The sequence below is a fragment of the Mycteria americana genome, chromosome 4 (genome assembly GCF_035582795.1).
Source record: "Mycteria americana isolate JAX WOST 10 ecotype Jacksonville Zoo and Gardens chromosome 4, USCA_MyAme_1.0, whole genome shotgun sequence".
In the NCBI taxonomy this organism is placed as follows: Eukaryota; Metazoa; Chordata; class Aves; order Ciconiiformes; family Ciconiidae; genus Mycteria; species Mycteria americana.
In genome coordinates, this window is record NC_134368.1 from 26645058 (window position 1) to 26657606 (window position 12549).

At 46.7% G+C, this 12549-nt stretch overlaps 1 protein-coding gene across 2 annotated transcripts in view; it reads left to right on the forward strand.

The window, feature by feature from the left end:
* The first annotated feature begins 2217 nt into the window (after positions 1–2217).
* Positions 2218–12549, forward strand: part of KLF3 (KLF transcription factor 3) — a 28404-nt gene continuing 18072 nt past the window's right edge. Inside the window, exons 1-2 of one of the 2 annotated variants that reach the window (XM_075499929.1) lie at positions 2218–2819; positions 6946–6984. The gene's annotated coding sequence lies outside the window, so the exon portion shown is untranslated. Of the gene's footprint in view, positions 2820–3301; positions 3414–6945; positions 6985–12549 lie in introns of those variants that run through there. The other variant, XM_075499930.1, reaches the window with a different exon arrangement.

The window sequence follows — 12549 nt, forward strand, 5'->3', positions numbered from 1 at the left end:
GTATGAAAACCAAACACAGGAAGGCAACGAAATGCTGACAGGTGTACAATCTTGCTTGGCACCGCAAAAGCATAATTTACAATACTCCCTCTCCTCTCATTTGCCAATATAAATCCAAAGTGACTTCACAAGAAGACAGTTAAAATTACACCGGATTAAAACAGGTTCATCTGAGGCCAGAACTAGGTAATAGTTAGCAGGAAAACCCAGTGACTTTAGCAGGAGCAGCATGCTAGCTACTACTAAGTATTTTGGCATTTCTCATGATTTGACATCAAAACAGCTCTGCCTCTGACCTAAGGGTTCTAGTTAGCCGTATAGCCTCTGCTAGTTCCCAGAACAAAAGAATGCAAAACTGGGACGTAACTACTTTATCTTGAGCATGTTCATGCAAAAAAACTACGGCAGCTCCTTTTCAGAGCCCTAATGAAATGTTTTGTGCCCATGTGTATGTTCTAACACAGCAATTCTGTTTATTTTATGGGCTTTTAATAAAAAAATGACACTTTATGAGCTACATGAAAGTATTTCAACAATACCTTGTTGTGACATGATACGGTGTAATTACTTAGCAGGAGATACTACAATTTATTGTTATGTCATTGAGTCATACCCTTCAGGGCTTCAGATTGGTTTCTTAGTTTGCTTTTTAAAGCCATACAGACTAGCAAGCTAAGTCAAGGGATGCATTAAAACATCCTAGAAATAGAGACATAGAGCGAACACGCGCCTGCACACAGCAGCGTGTTTGAAAACACTTCCTCGATCCTTTCCCCTTCCCGCTTTGTTTTGCTTTTACAGCATTATGGACTGGGTTAATAATAATCAAAGAGAACAGAAATTTCAACCCAAACATGCAAAAACCAGGTATGTTACATTAGGGTCCTATTCAGGCAGTTAAATACACAGACTGATCCTGCGGAGTCAGAGATGCTCAGCACCTACCACTGACTTCACCCACAAGACAAAGCATGTAATGGGAGTCCTGCAGGCTGACCTCCCCGTCCACAAGAAGCATCGCTGGCTTTTCATCTGTCCACGCAGTTTGCACTGCAGGAGAGGGCCTTGCCAAGCGCAGCATTTGCCTCTTCCTTGGCGTCATTTTTAGGCACCATGTATCAATCAGGAAAGGACTTGAGTTTCTATGGCACACTATAACAGCTGTAAGCACAATGCAGTGAATTACTGGGAGCACCTTTCCCTAACCAATGGAGCTGAGACAGTAGGCCAGGATATATTTTTTTTAAAAAGCATTGCTCTGAGCGAAGTCCCTCGGTCTATCCGCGGTTATGGAGATAAGCAGCTGCCGTTTCACAGGCGCTACGTGCAGTGCACCCCGCTGAAACTTCTGTGTCAAGCAGCAAGCGCAGCCTTGGGAAAAATTCAGCCTCCCCACCGCCACGGCGTGCCCCGGTGCCCCTGCGCCTCGGCAGCGCGGGGACCCGCCCGGCGCCGCGGGGCCAGGCCGGGCCTCCTCAGCCCAGCCACCCCACGGGCAGGGCGGCAGCCGCCGCCGCTCCCCCGCTCCTGCCCCTCCAGCTGCGAGAGGAGCCCGGAGACGGGAGGACCGGGACACACACACCTGCCCCGGGCCGGTGCCAGCCGCGGGGCTGGGCAGGCAGGGCCGGCGCGGGGGGGCCGGCGCGCCCCGGGGCCGCCGCCTCCGCCTGGGGGAGGCCGAGCCGAGGGGAGCTGCCGGCTCCGCTCCCTGCCTGCCCCTTTTCCTCCCGCGCGGAGCCTCTCCCCGGCGGGAGCGCACCCGGGCACGACGGGCTGATGGCAGCCATAAAAAAACACCTCGGCACGGGCCTCAGGCAGCCGGCAGTGCCGGCGGCCGGGGCGGGCGAGCCGCCAAGCCGAAGCGGAGGCGGGCCGACCCCTCTGCCCCACGCCCGCCGCGCTCCGGCCGCCGGCCCGCGCCTCAGCCCGCCTCGCCTCGCCCGGCCCCGCCACCTCCTCGGCGCGACGGGGCGCGGCGCGGGCAGCCCCGCGGCGGCAGGGGCGGGGGAACCGCCGCCCGGCTCCGCACCGCCCCGCTCCCTTTCCCAGCCCCCGCCGGCGAAGCCAGCTCGGCGGCAGCGCCCCAGAGCGAGCACCTCCCTTCCTCCCCCCCGGGCGCTGGGTGTTGCTGTTGTTTTGCTGCCGCCGCCGCAGGTCGGCCGGGGTGGGCGCGGAGGGAGGGAGGGAGGGGAAGGGGTGCTCTGCGGTGCCGGGTGCCAGGCGCACGCCTCTGCCTGACACACGGGCGGGGAGGAGGAGCTGGACGGGCAGGTTTGGCAGCGGGGCGGCGGCGGCCCCGCTCCCCTCCCTCCCCTCCCCGGGCTGCTGGGGATAATTAGTGTCTGTGCGAGTCTGTCTGCCCCCGGGAGGCAGGGCGGGCAGCGGGGAGTCAGTGCGTGCCCGGCTGTTTGTGCGCGGTGACTCGCCCCGGCCCCTCGGCGGAGCCTCCACCCCGCGGGCGGGGAACCGCCCGGCCCGCCCGGCCGCGCTCCCCACCGTGACCCTCCCACCGCCACTCACCCCGCCGGCCCGGGGAGCCTGGCAGGGTGAGCGGCGCCGGCGTCATGTGACAGCGCGGCCCGGTGCCAGGAGCCCGGGGGGAAGGCGAGCGGGAGGGCGGAGGGCGGGAGGCAGGGCGGCGGGCGGGCAGCTCCTCCTCGCACACAGACCCGGAGCCACCGCGGAGGCGCCTAAGCCGCGGGACACGCCGGCCTCGCGCCTCGGTGCCGCCGGAGCGCCCCCAGCCCCCGCCACCTAGCGCGACTCCCGACCCTGCGGGACCGACGGAGGCCCGGCGCCCTCCGCACCGCCCGCCGAGCGTAAGTGTGAGGGCGGGGGCGGGAGCCGGGCCGGGCTGTGCGGGCTGCGGGATGGAGGTGCCGGGGGAGGAAAGTTTCCAGGCGCTGCGAGCGGCGCGGAGCCCGGGGCGGCAGCGGGTGGGACGCCGCCGGCAACCCCGGGAGCGGGAGCCGCGGCCGGGCCGGGAGGTGGCGGGGGCAGGGTCTCCGTCCGGCCGCCGCTGCGGGGAGGGGAAGCGGGGGCTCGCAGCAGGGCTCCCTCCGCGGGCCTGTGAAACTTCCTGCGTGGCCGCCGGCGCGGTGAGGCGGCGGGAGCGAGGGCGGGCGGGGGGGGGGGCCGGGCTGCCGCTGTCCCTCGCGCCCGCCGGGCGGGCAGCGCACCTGTGTGGCCGGCGGCGCCGCTCGGGGCCGGGGCCGCCTCCCCCGCGGCGCCCTCCCCCGCCGTCCGCGCTCCCTGGCGGGGGGGCCTGCGAGCTGCCCGCCCCTCAGGGCCGCCCTCCCGCCGAGCGGGGCCGGTGCCCCCGGCCTCCCGCCGGGGTGTGACAGGCTCGTCTTCGGTTAGAGACCGACGTGTCGTCGGATCCCGCACGGGATATCGTGCTGGACGAAACCGAGGTGAAAAGTACAGCGGGTTCCCTCGATTCTGAGGGCGGTGGGGGAAATGCCAGGGCCGGAGTTCGCTTCTTGGCAGTGTCCCACCAGTAGCGCGAAGCTGATCGGCAGCGCCGTGTCCCCGGTTTAACTCCTGGTGAAGTCAAGGATGAGACCGGCTCTCCAAAATTTATCCCTCATATTGTTATCTAACCTTGGCACCACTTAGCTGTGATGTAGGCGAAGTTAAAACGCATAGCGCCTAGGACAGCACAGTAGTTAAGTTTGGAGTTAGAAATAACGAGCGTAATTAGCCTCCCTTTTCTGGATGCCGGTTGTTTTGGTTTTTTTAAAGCCGAAATGGGAATAGGAGTTACTTGGTTTGGACCTTTGTCCAGGTGAGCACCTGGCACAGCTAGGGGAGCCCTGGGAAAGGAAGGTTCAGCGACAGAAGCCCACTCTGGGAGATCACAGCACCTAGCCGGAGGTCGGGAGAAGGACCTACTTCAGAATAGCTCAAGTGGTCATTCAAGAGTTATATGAAAAAAATACATTAAAGTTGCTTTGTGTACTCCCCTGGTGATTCGCGTACCGTACTTGCACTGTCTGCTGTGTTTTATTTGCTTCCTCGCCTTTGAAAATTCAGGAAGTGTCACTATTTGTGGAGCTGAACTCTGAAGGTTTTATTGTTGGGAAAAGCTGAATTTGCGTGGCTGATGGGAGAGCTTTGAAGACTTGACTTTATTTAAACTAATATCTGTAAATGTTCATTAACCTGTATTGAAAACAAAGGATTACACTGGCTGACCACTAATGATTTTTCCATAGAATACTTTTAAGATACACTGTCGTGATAATTGCATGAGGAGCTGCTTCTTGTGTGAGAGGAATTACATCTGGATTTGATAATCCTGCCTGACCCAGAAGAGATTCATTTCAAACCAACTTTCCTCTTGTATTTTTAAGAATATTTTGTCTAGTATCAAAATATAAAAAACCTGAAGCTGGCTTGAGTGGCCTTTTTTATTTTTTCCCAAGCAGGCAAATACTTCCCCCCCCCACACACACACACACACACCGTGTTACAGATATGTTATAGACGACAAGGGAGACCGGGGATAAGGGTGGGGGAAGATACTAAATGGTCTCTCCCTTTCCTGAGAAACCGAGCGAAGTTTCTTCTAAGGAGGAGAGCTGCAAGGGAGCCCTTAGGTACTGTGAGGATGTGACCTGGGCAACACCTGTTTAGTGAAAAGCAAAATTCTTCAGATAAATAATGATGTAAATGTGAGTGAGATTAGTCGAAAGCTCTGAGATAATAGAGGTGGGGAGTTATACAACCACCAAATTACTTATATTTCCAGATTCAGTATGAAGAAAGTAAGGAACTGATACTGTCGGCATAAAACCTACACCTACGTGTTGCTGTGTAGATGCTGTACTAGCTGGTTGTCACCTCATGTGCGTTGTTAAACTTGAGCCATGAAACGCCACAGCAATTATTAATGTTACTGTGGTACTTGTCCACATAATTTGCCGTAACACATTCTCACATTGGATAATACTAGATGTCCCACCCACAGTATATAAATAACCGATGCGATGTAAGAGAAGAGAGCGTATTTGAAACCATGGCTTTGAAGGAAAACAAATGTTGAAGTTGTTCTATTGCATGACATCTAGACGAGATGTGCCTTTCCTCATGTCGTCAGCTTATTTCATTTATTCAGATGTGTATTTGGGTGCTTCAAAAATAAAAGCATTATATCCATGGAAAATCAGGTCCTGAGATGAAGTCCGAGTGCATATGAAACGGGGATGTAGAGGGCTAAGCATGTGCTGGCTTAGGAAAAGATTCTTGGGTACACTGAGTGATGTTGGTCCTCAGCTATTGAGCAGTACTGGACAAAAGTGAGGCACTGTCCAGGAGCAACCCCTAGCTTTCCAAATCACTCCTGCAATGGTCTGATCCCCCTAGCTCTGTCTGTGAAGACGGTGCTTACTGTCAGGCTGGGCGCTGCCTGTTTGATGTCATGAAGCTGTAGCTCTGTTTAGCTGCTGGCATTCTGTAAATACAGTAATAAACCAACTGGTCCTAGGGAAGGTTTCAGCTAATCGTCATGACCCGTGGTGTCTAAAAATCTCCCGCTCCCTTATGTTAAGGGAGCCTGTTTGTAAATAGGGCAGGTCCCCTGCATAAAGACAGTGTTTTTATTCACACCCAATGAACAAACACCTCCACCCACTGTTGTTGTTTTAAAAGACTCCAGCTGCTCATGAATATAGGGTCAGGGAGGGCCGCCTAAATGTTTCTCTGTGCTTTCTCCCCAGCGCAGCCAGCAGAGCTGTTTCCTGTTCTTTGTTTCAAGGCTGGGGTTTGCGTCACACATTCCAAGTGGCATATGTGGTGCTCTTTCCTGTTTCGGGCTGTTTTCTGGCAGATCGGTAGCCTCGTCCAGGCCCCTTGTCACTGCCCCTCAACTCCCAATCCCCACCCAATGAGTTATCATGTCTCTACACACTCACGATTGCTTAAGATGCCTGTGTTATGTCATAATGAGGTTTCCAAGTTAACCTTTAATGCACGCCCTCGACTCCAATATATTTATGGTGGTGAACTGGAGAGCTTTGCTCCCTTTGCTGAAAACTTGCACTCGAGTCTCCAGAAAGTTGTGAGCCAGTTTTCTGTGCTCGCTTGCTCATCAGCCGATCTGGAATAGCTCCATTAAAGTCACGGAGTTACACTGGTGTAAAAAGAGTGTAAGTCAGCAGACAGTCCACATCTGTAGGCTCATACTTGTAAGAGGGTTTTGGCTTCTGCCCTTACCCAACCTGAATGGTCCACTGTAAGGACTTTGTATTTCCAGATCTCAAAAGGAATAGATATTTTCCCCGCATACAAACTAGAAGATTCACTGTCTTCCAGATGTAATACAGAAATTGAGGCACTGCTCGCTAACTTTTTTTTGGAATAAATAGGTGTGGCTGTCCCATATTTTGCATGTTTGAAGGCATAAAAATAAATTTTTTACTCCTGTTTTTGTATTTGTCTTCTCCCCCCACCCTGTTGCAGGCAGACATAGATAAACATCGAGAGGAAATTCAGAAAGAGAACATAAATCTTTCTGTTGCTTTGGATCTGACAGAAGAAGAGCTGAAGGACCCAAGCCAAACCTCCTTGAAATAAAGAGAAAGACTTGCATTAACTTCAGTGGGCTTTGAATCGGGCCCTGGAGGAAAATGCAAGACGGAGTGTTTATTCTTCTCTGTCACTTATGGGCCAGAATATGCATGTTTTCTGTACAGACAGAAATACTTCCACCCTTTCATTTTACCCCTTTTTTATTTCACTCATTTTTTAATTATTCTTTTAGTTCCTGCTGTTGCTCTTTTGGATGCTGAAAGTTAGTTGTTTGTGATCATTGCAGGTATCTTTTAAGAAGTATCCAAAATACATGCTTTAAACTTCCTCTTTCAGGGCTTAATTGTATGTGAAAAATAATTTTTACTGAATTATGTGCACATCCTTACCTCAACTTGTTTTTTGTCTGTTCAGAAATCCAGATAACAAGAAGAATTTGGCCACACAGTTTTGGTAAGTTGTTTGTTGATTATTTTCATTTTGTTGATTATTTTCATTTGTTACTCTCAGTTGTGTTTATTTAGTTGTTTTTCTGTTAATTTTAGAATACCGTGGATGAGTTTGTCCATTAGAACCCGATTAAATATCTTAATTCTGGTACTGTTAATTTGCACAGGATTTCAAACATATTTAGTCTTTTTTCCCATGACAGAGGAAAAGTGTTGCATTTAACTGCATTTAATATTGGAAACTGGTGTATAATACATGCAATATATTTTGTGGTTTGCACCTTTTTGTAGCCAGAAGTTCTACGAAATCAGGGACTGAAATTAAAATTATAATACTTTTGTAAACCAACTTTTTAATATTAATTAACACTGCTAACAGGAGGTCTTTTAGAGTTCTTTTATGCTGTCAGCATTGAAGCTTTGTGTTTTCATTCCGAGGCTAGTTGCTTCCAATCCAGAATATGAAGTTTGGCAGAACTGGTTTTAGGAGGGATTTAACCCTTCCCTGTTAAGCATTCACTTGATGCCGAGGTTTCCTTTGAGGGTTCTGTAGCTGTAGTAGTATCTCCCAGGGGAAGGAAGTGTAAGTGTAGATCAGCCAAATGGAAAGATAAAGCTCTAACAGGTTTTTAATAGTAAACTAAGTCAGAATGGAAAAAAAACCAGACGCATGGTCTGCCTATCATGCAGTCAGTGTGCGTTACCAACAAACTAACTTGATCCATGAAGGCATGACAGACTTTCCACTTTTAAAGAGTCTAAGCTGCTTTGATCACTGCTTCATTTGTACCCACTACACTACCTAGCTCTTCTCCCTGTTGTTTTTTATTTCCACTTCCATAGGTACAGAGAGGTTCATCGACATTTGCCCTGTGTTCAAATCCGCATTCAAATTAATCATTTAGGCTATTATTCATAAATGTATGCTTCCTTTCTTTAGGATTAGATTTTTTTCTTCTCCCTCATACTATAAAAAATATTGAATCTCTGTTTCATATATTTCATGAAATAGCAGAACCCTTTATGTAAGAGAACAGTATTTTCTGTCATTCTTCCCTCGTAATAAAAAGATAGGATTTCCATTTAAATTATCTTCAAAATTAACCTCTTAAGAAAAACACAACAAAAAACAAAGTTCAATTTGGAAGGGAAAGATTATCATACCATTCCACATACTTCACTTGTTTTCAAAAGTCTGATCTTTTATCCTTACTAGACTGTTTCTCCTTCTAAGAAGTAGCTTGAGACAGGAAACCAGACAGCAGTCTGCTCTGATAAGGGAGAATATTGTCTAATGGAGGTGCCTCAAGAGCTTTTCTTTCTCTCCCCCTTAGGTTCAGTAAATGTAGAAGTGAAGGTCGAACAGGGTTTACGTGGGCTCCTTTTTTCCTTGGTAGAGAAGACATTTTCTTAATGAGCACTGCAAGAACTGTTTCTGCCCAAAATTTTTACATACAAGAAAGCCATTTCCAGACATGTGGCTTCAAAGAGCCTGCAAATACTGTTATCGTAAATTTAATGGACATACTGATTAGTCTGCTACACAGCTGATAAATTACTATGTCAAAGCAGTTCTAAGTCAAACAAAGTGATGTCAGCAAAGTTAGGATGCACAAGTTGTGCAAAAAACCAGATTTTTCAGCCTGCTTGCAGTTCTGAAAGCAGGAAGGTAAAAGATTTTCAAGTCAATAAAAAGCAAAGGTAGTCTGAAATACTAAATAACAACGCTATACAAATATTCTTTTCCTTCGTGCAATCAAGTAAAACTTTCAGTAGAAGATTTTTGCCCAGGTACCTTTTTACACGATATCCTAGTTTTTTCAACAGTTATTACCATTTCCCAGTGGACATCCAGTGAATAAACAAACACAGAAGGCTGTCAGTCCGTAAAACTTTTTCTTGGTGTAGTAGTTCTTCACAATTCTCCCCCTGCTCTGTTCTTGAGGGACTGGCTGCTCCGGTCCCTTCCCCCAGCACCACGTCTGGGCCTTTGCTCCTTCCCCTGCTCTTGCTTGCTTTGACTGAGTCTGACTGCTGTGCTGAGCTGGAGAGTTTCTTTGCCTGCTGCTATTTTGGGGCCCAGTGCAGTTAAGAGCTTGCTTACTTCCCATTAAAGTTAATGGAACTTCAGAAACACTTTTTTGCTGACTCAGGTCTCGATGAGCAACTGGTACAGTACGTGCAAACACATCTTGTTACTGGCCCTGGAAAACTCTTTTCCTACCCTTTCCAGGGAATCCTGCTCTCGGAAACTGGTTTTTCTCTGTCAAGATCTCTTTCAAGGTTCCAGTGAAGAAGACTTCTCACCCAGGTTCAGAAAACCTCCCCACCCTTTGGATTTCATCAGTTGGAGAGCCTTCTGACATTATCACTTCTCCTTAGTATCAGGGGAAGTTTGACTCGAAGCTCACAGAACTAATAGTTTCAGAGCAACAGTGTAAGTCCCAAAGGACTTGGACTGAAGAGCTTTGGCCACATGACTTACGTTGGCTGCTAGATACCAACAGTGCTGCAAGAGCTGCAGTGTCTTTGCGGAGGGCGCTCATGCAGTGCTAATTTAGCAGATATCATTACATTATTCTGTAATTATACAACAATAACAATCATACCTTGAAGCTTCTAGACAAAGCCTCACTGTACCACAGGGCAGCATTCCTTGCTTCCCCCAGGCACAAAGACTGAGAAAGCAAACCCCGTGCATGCTTTCATGCAGGGTGAAGAGAGGCAGAATTTATGGTCACCACCCCCCAGTCCACAACAAGAGTATCTGTCAGGTCACTGACTGCTCTTCCAGGTATTTAATGAGAGCAAAGGCTCTGTGTTAGAGGGAGGCTTTGTAGTTGTTGGATGTGCACAGTCAAAACTGGCCCTCCACCCCACCCTTTCCTTTCATAACAGGTCTGCAGAGTTGGTGGACCTTGAAGGTTGATGTACAGAGCTGCCGGGAGTAGCTGCAATGTGGTTGCTCTTCTCCAGCAGCTCTGCTGTGCACATGTGTACTCTGGGTGCATTCTTTAACCACTTTGCTTGTTTCATCCAGGGTAAATAATCTGTACAAGTCCTTGTTGTCAGAATACACATTAAGTACCACTAAGCTTTCATTTACTCTTAATTATGTTCTGAAACAGTAAACCGTACCTGTCAGGAAGTTAGTACTGAAAAGTCTTCAATCCTAACAAGGTGGTGAGCTCTACCAATGATGAACTTCCCTTCTGGAAGGGATACTTCTCTGCATATTGGATCATAAGGGCAGAGTTTTTGTTTTTTCCTGGCTTGCTGTCTTCACTGGACTTCAGATAGGAAAATACTGAGGGACTTTGCCTGGACTTTACCTTGCACCTGTCCTTATTTGCATACAAAAACCAGTTGCTTCATTTGTCTTTCTGAAGTACAGGGTGTGAGCAAAATCTTATCAAAAGCCATGTCCTGTTTGGACAAGTTGGACTGACTTGGCAGAGATCCACAGGGTGGAGTGAATGGGAGGAGGCAAGAAAGTAACTGGGTGGCTTGTTAGCAGAAAAAGAGAGGGAGAGCAAAAAAAAGAGAGTGTGGAATGTTTGCCTACCAGATTGTAGTTAATTATTTAGTTTCAGACTACATGCATTTTAAACTCTTTTAACCCACATGAAAAAAAACCTTTAATGCAAAATAATTTATCTAATAATGTGAAAGACAAAGGCCCTTATTTTTTTTAATACACTTAATGTGAATATGTTGTTGTCTCCTCACTGTTTTTTCCAGGGTACCTCAGGAATGAGAGACAGTATTTTGATTTTCCAGAAATTAGTTGTATTTACTAAACAATTTGTGGGCTTTCAAACAAGTACATTATGAAATCAGTGTGTAAAGTAGAACCCAACTGTTTTTTCATTCCTCTGTAATAGAAACAGATAAGGCTGTTTACCTTCCCTATTGCCCCCTTCTCAAATGTTTAGGAGAGAGAGATTGGAAGGTTTTGAGTTAGTAGGCATGATTTTACAAATAGACCAGGAAAAACTTCTGACTTCTTACTAGCTGTAGCATGCTTTATTTGTGTGTGAGTGTGCATGTGTTTTGTTTGTGAATGTGGTCCAAGCAATCAATTTGGAGCATTATTTTTAAATACAAAGAGAATTGTTTTATGAATTTATTTGCAGCCTTAGGAACATGTCCTTCTGAGCGAAATTTTAAATGCCAGACCCAAAGCTGGTTTATATTGACTGTATAGGAGCTCTGTCATGTTCCACCAAACAAGAATCTGACCCTCTGATCTGGACCAACAGGACCCAGGGTTATATATTAATTAATTTTCCTTTCTTGAAAATCGGTTTCCAGTCACTATCAAATGGGGAAAAGAAACCTACTGCTTAAGAGTAACGTGATAAAGAAGTGCTCAATTTCTGTACTATCATGTAGCAATAAAAGTAACATTTTCCTCTGCTGTTCTTAGATGACTGCACCTGAGAAAGATTGAAAATTACTTTTCACTTTTATTCAGGGCATTACACTTTCTGTTGTCTATATGAGTCTAATTCCTGCACAGTAATTTAGAGCTCTCTCAGGAAACACTCAAATATATAGCATGACATGTGAAATGTGTATCAAGTGCCTTTCACACACTTTCTTGAAGTAAAAAGTGAGAAAGAGTAACTCTTACACTGAAGAAAATCCAATTTTAAAACAACAAAAATGACAGAGCGGCCTGGGAGCGTGACTGCTTGCTTAGAACAAACTCTCTCTTCCCTTCTCTCTCTTTCCTCCTTTCTTCTCTTCCCTTCCTTCACTAAAGTACAAATTGGTGTGTCACTTTATCTCTGCACATATAAACTAAAAATTGGAAGTTTCTGGAAACCTGAAAGCAAGTAGTTCCAAATTCTTATATATGAGGTCTGAGATGCTACATTTTACTGTAAACATTTTTTATGTCTAAAAGTATAACTTTTTTTCTGTTTTCACAATGCATATATGTGTCTGGGAACGTGTGTGAGTGATGCACAGATACACATATATATTTAATGCATAGATATGTGGATATATTTCTAGGAAGGCAGTCATCTGGAACATTAGTTCTAGCTATGTGAAATGTTAAAAACCTGAAAAATATAACCATTCAAAGAAAAATAGTATAGTTAATAACCTTCTCACAAACATACTTAAAGTATTTACAAAATTATCACAACTTTTAGCAAATAGTTCCATCTTACACAACTGCTTCTAAAATAAAACTACGTTAAGTTTAAATTGGAAATTGCATTGAGCTGCTCTATTTGTTTCCCTTTTTTTTACGATTTGGTTTTGTTAGGCCTTTAACTTTTGTAAGAAGAATTATGAAGATACATTAATTTACTTTTGTTACCTGTTTGTTTCCATTATTCAAAATGTACATTGTTGTAATATATTTCCGAAAGTCTTTAAACTTTATCATATACCTGAATAATCAGTGAAGGACTTGTAACAACTTATGCCATCTTTCTCCGGAAGCTCTTAACAAATTTTTATCTATAAACACATGTGATAGTTAATTGCAAGATTGTTCATTAGTGTAGGCTTATTAGAATTGTTTTAATTTGAGCAGGTACATCTTAAAATT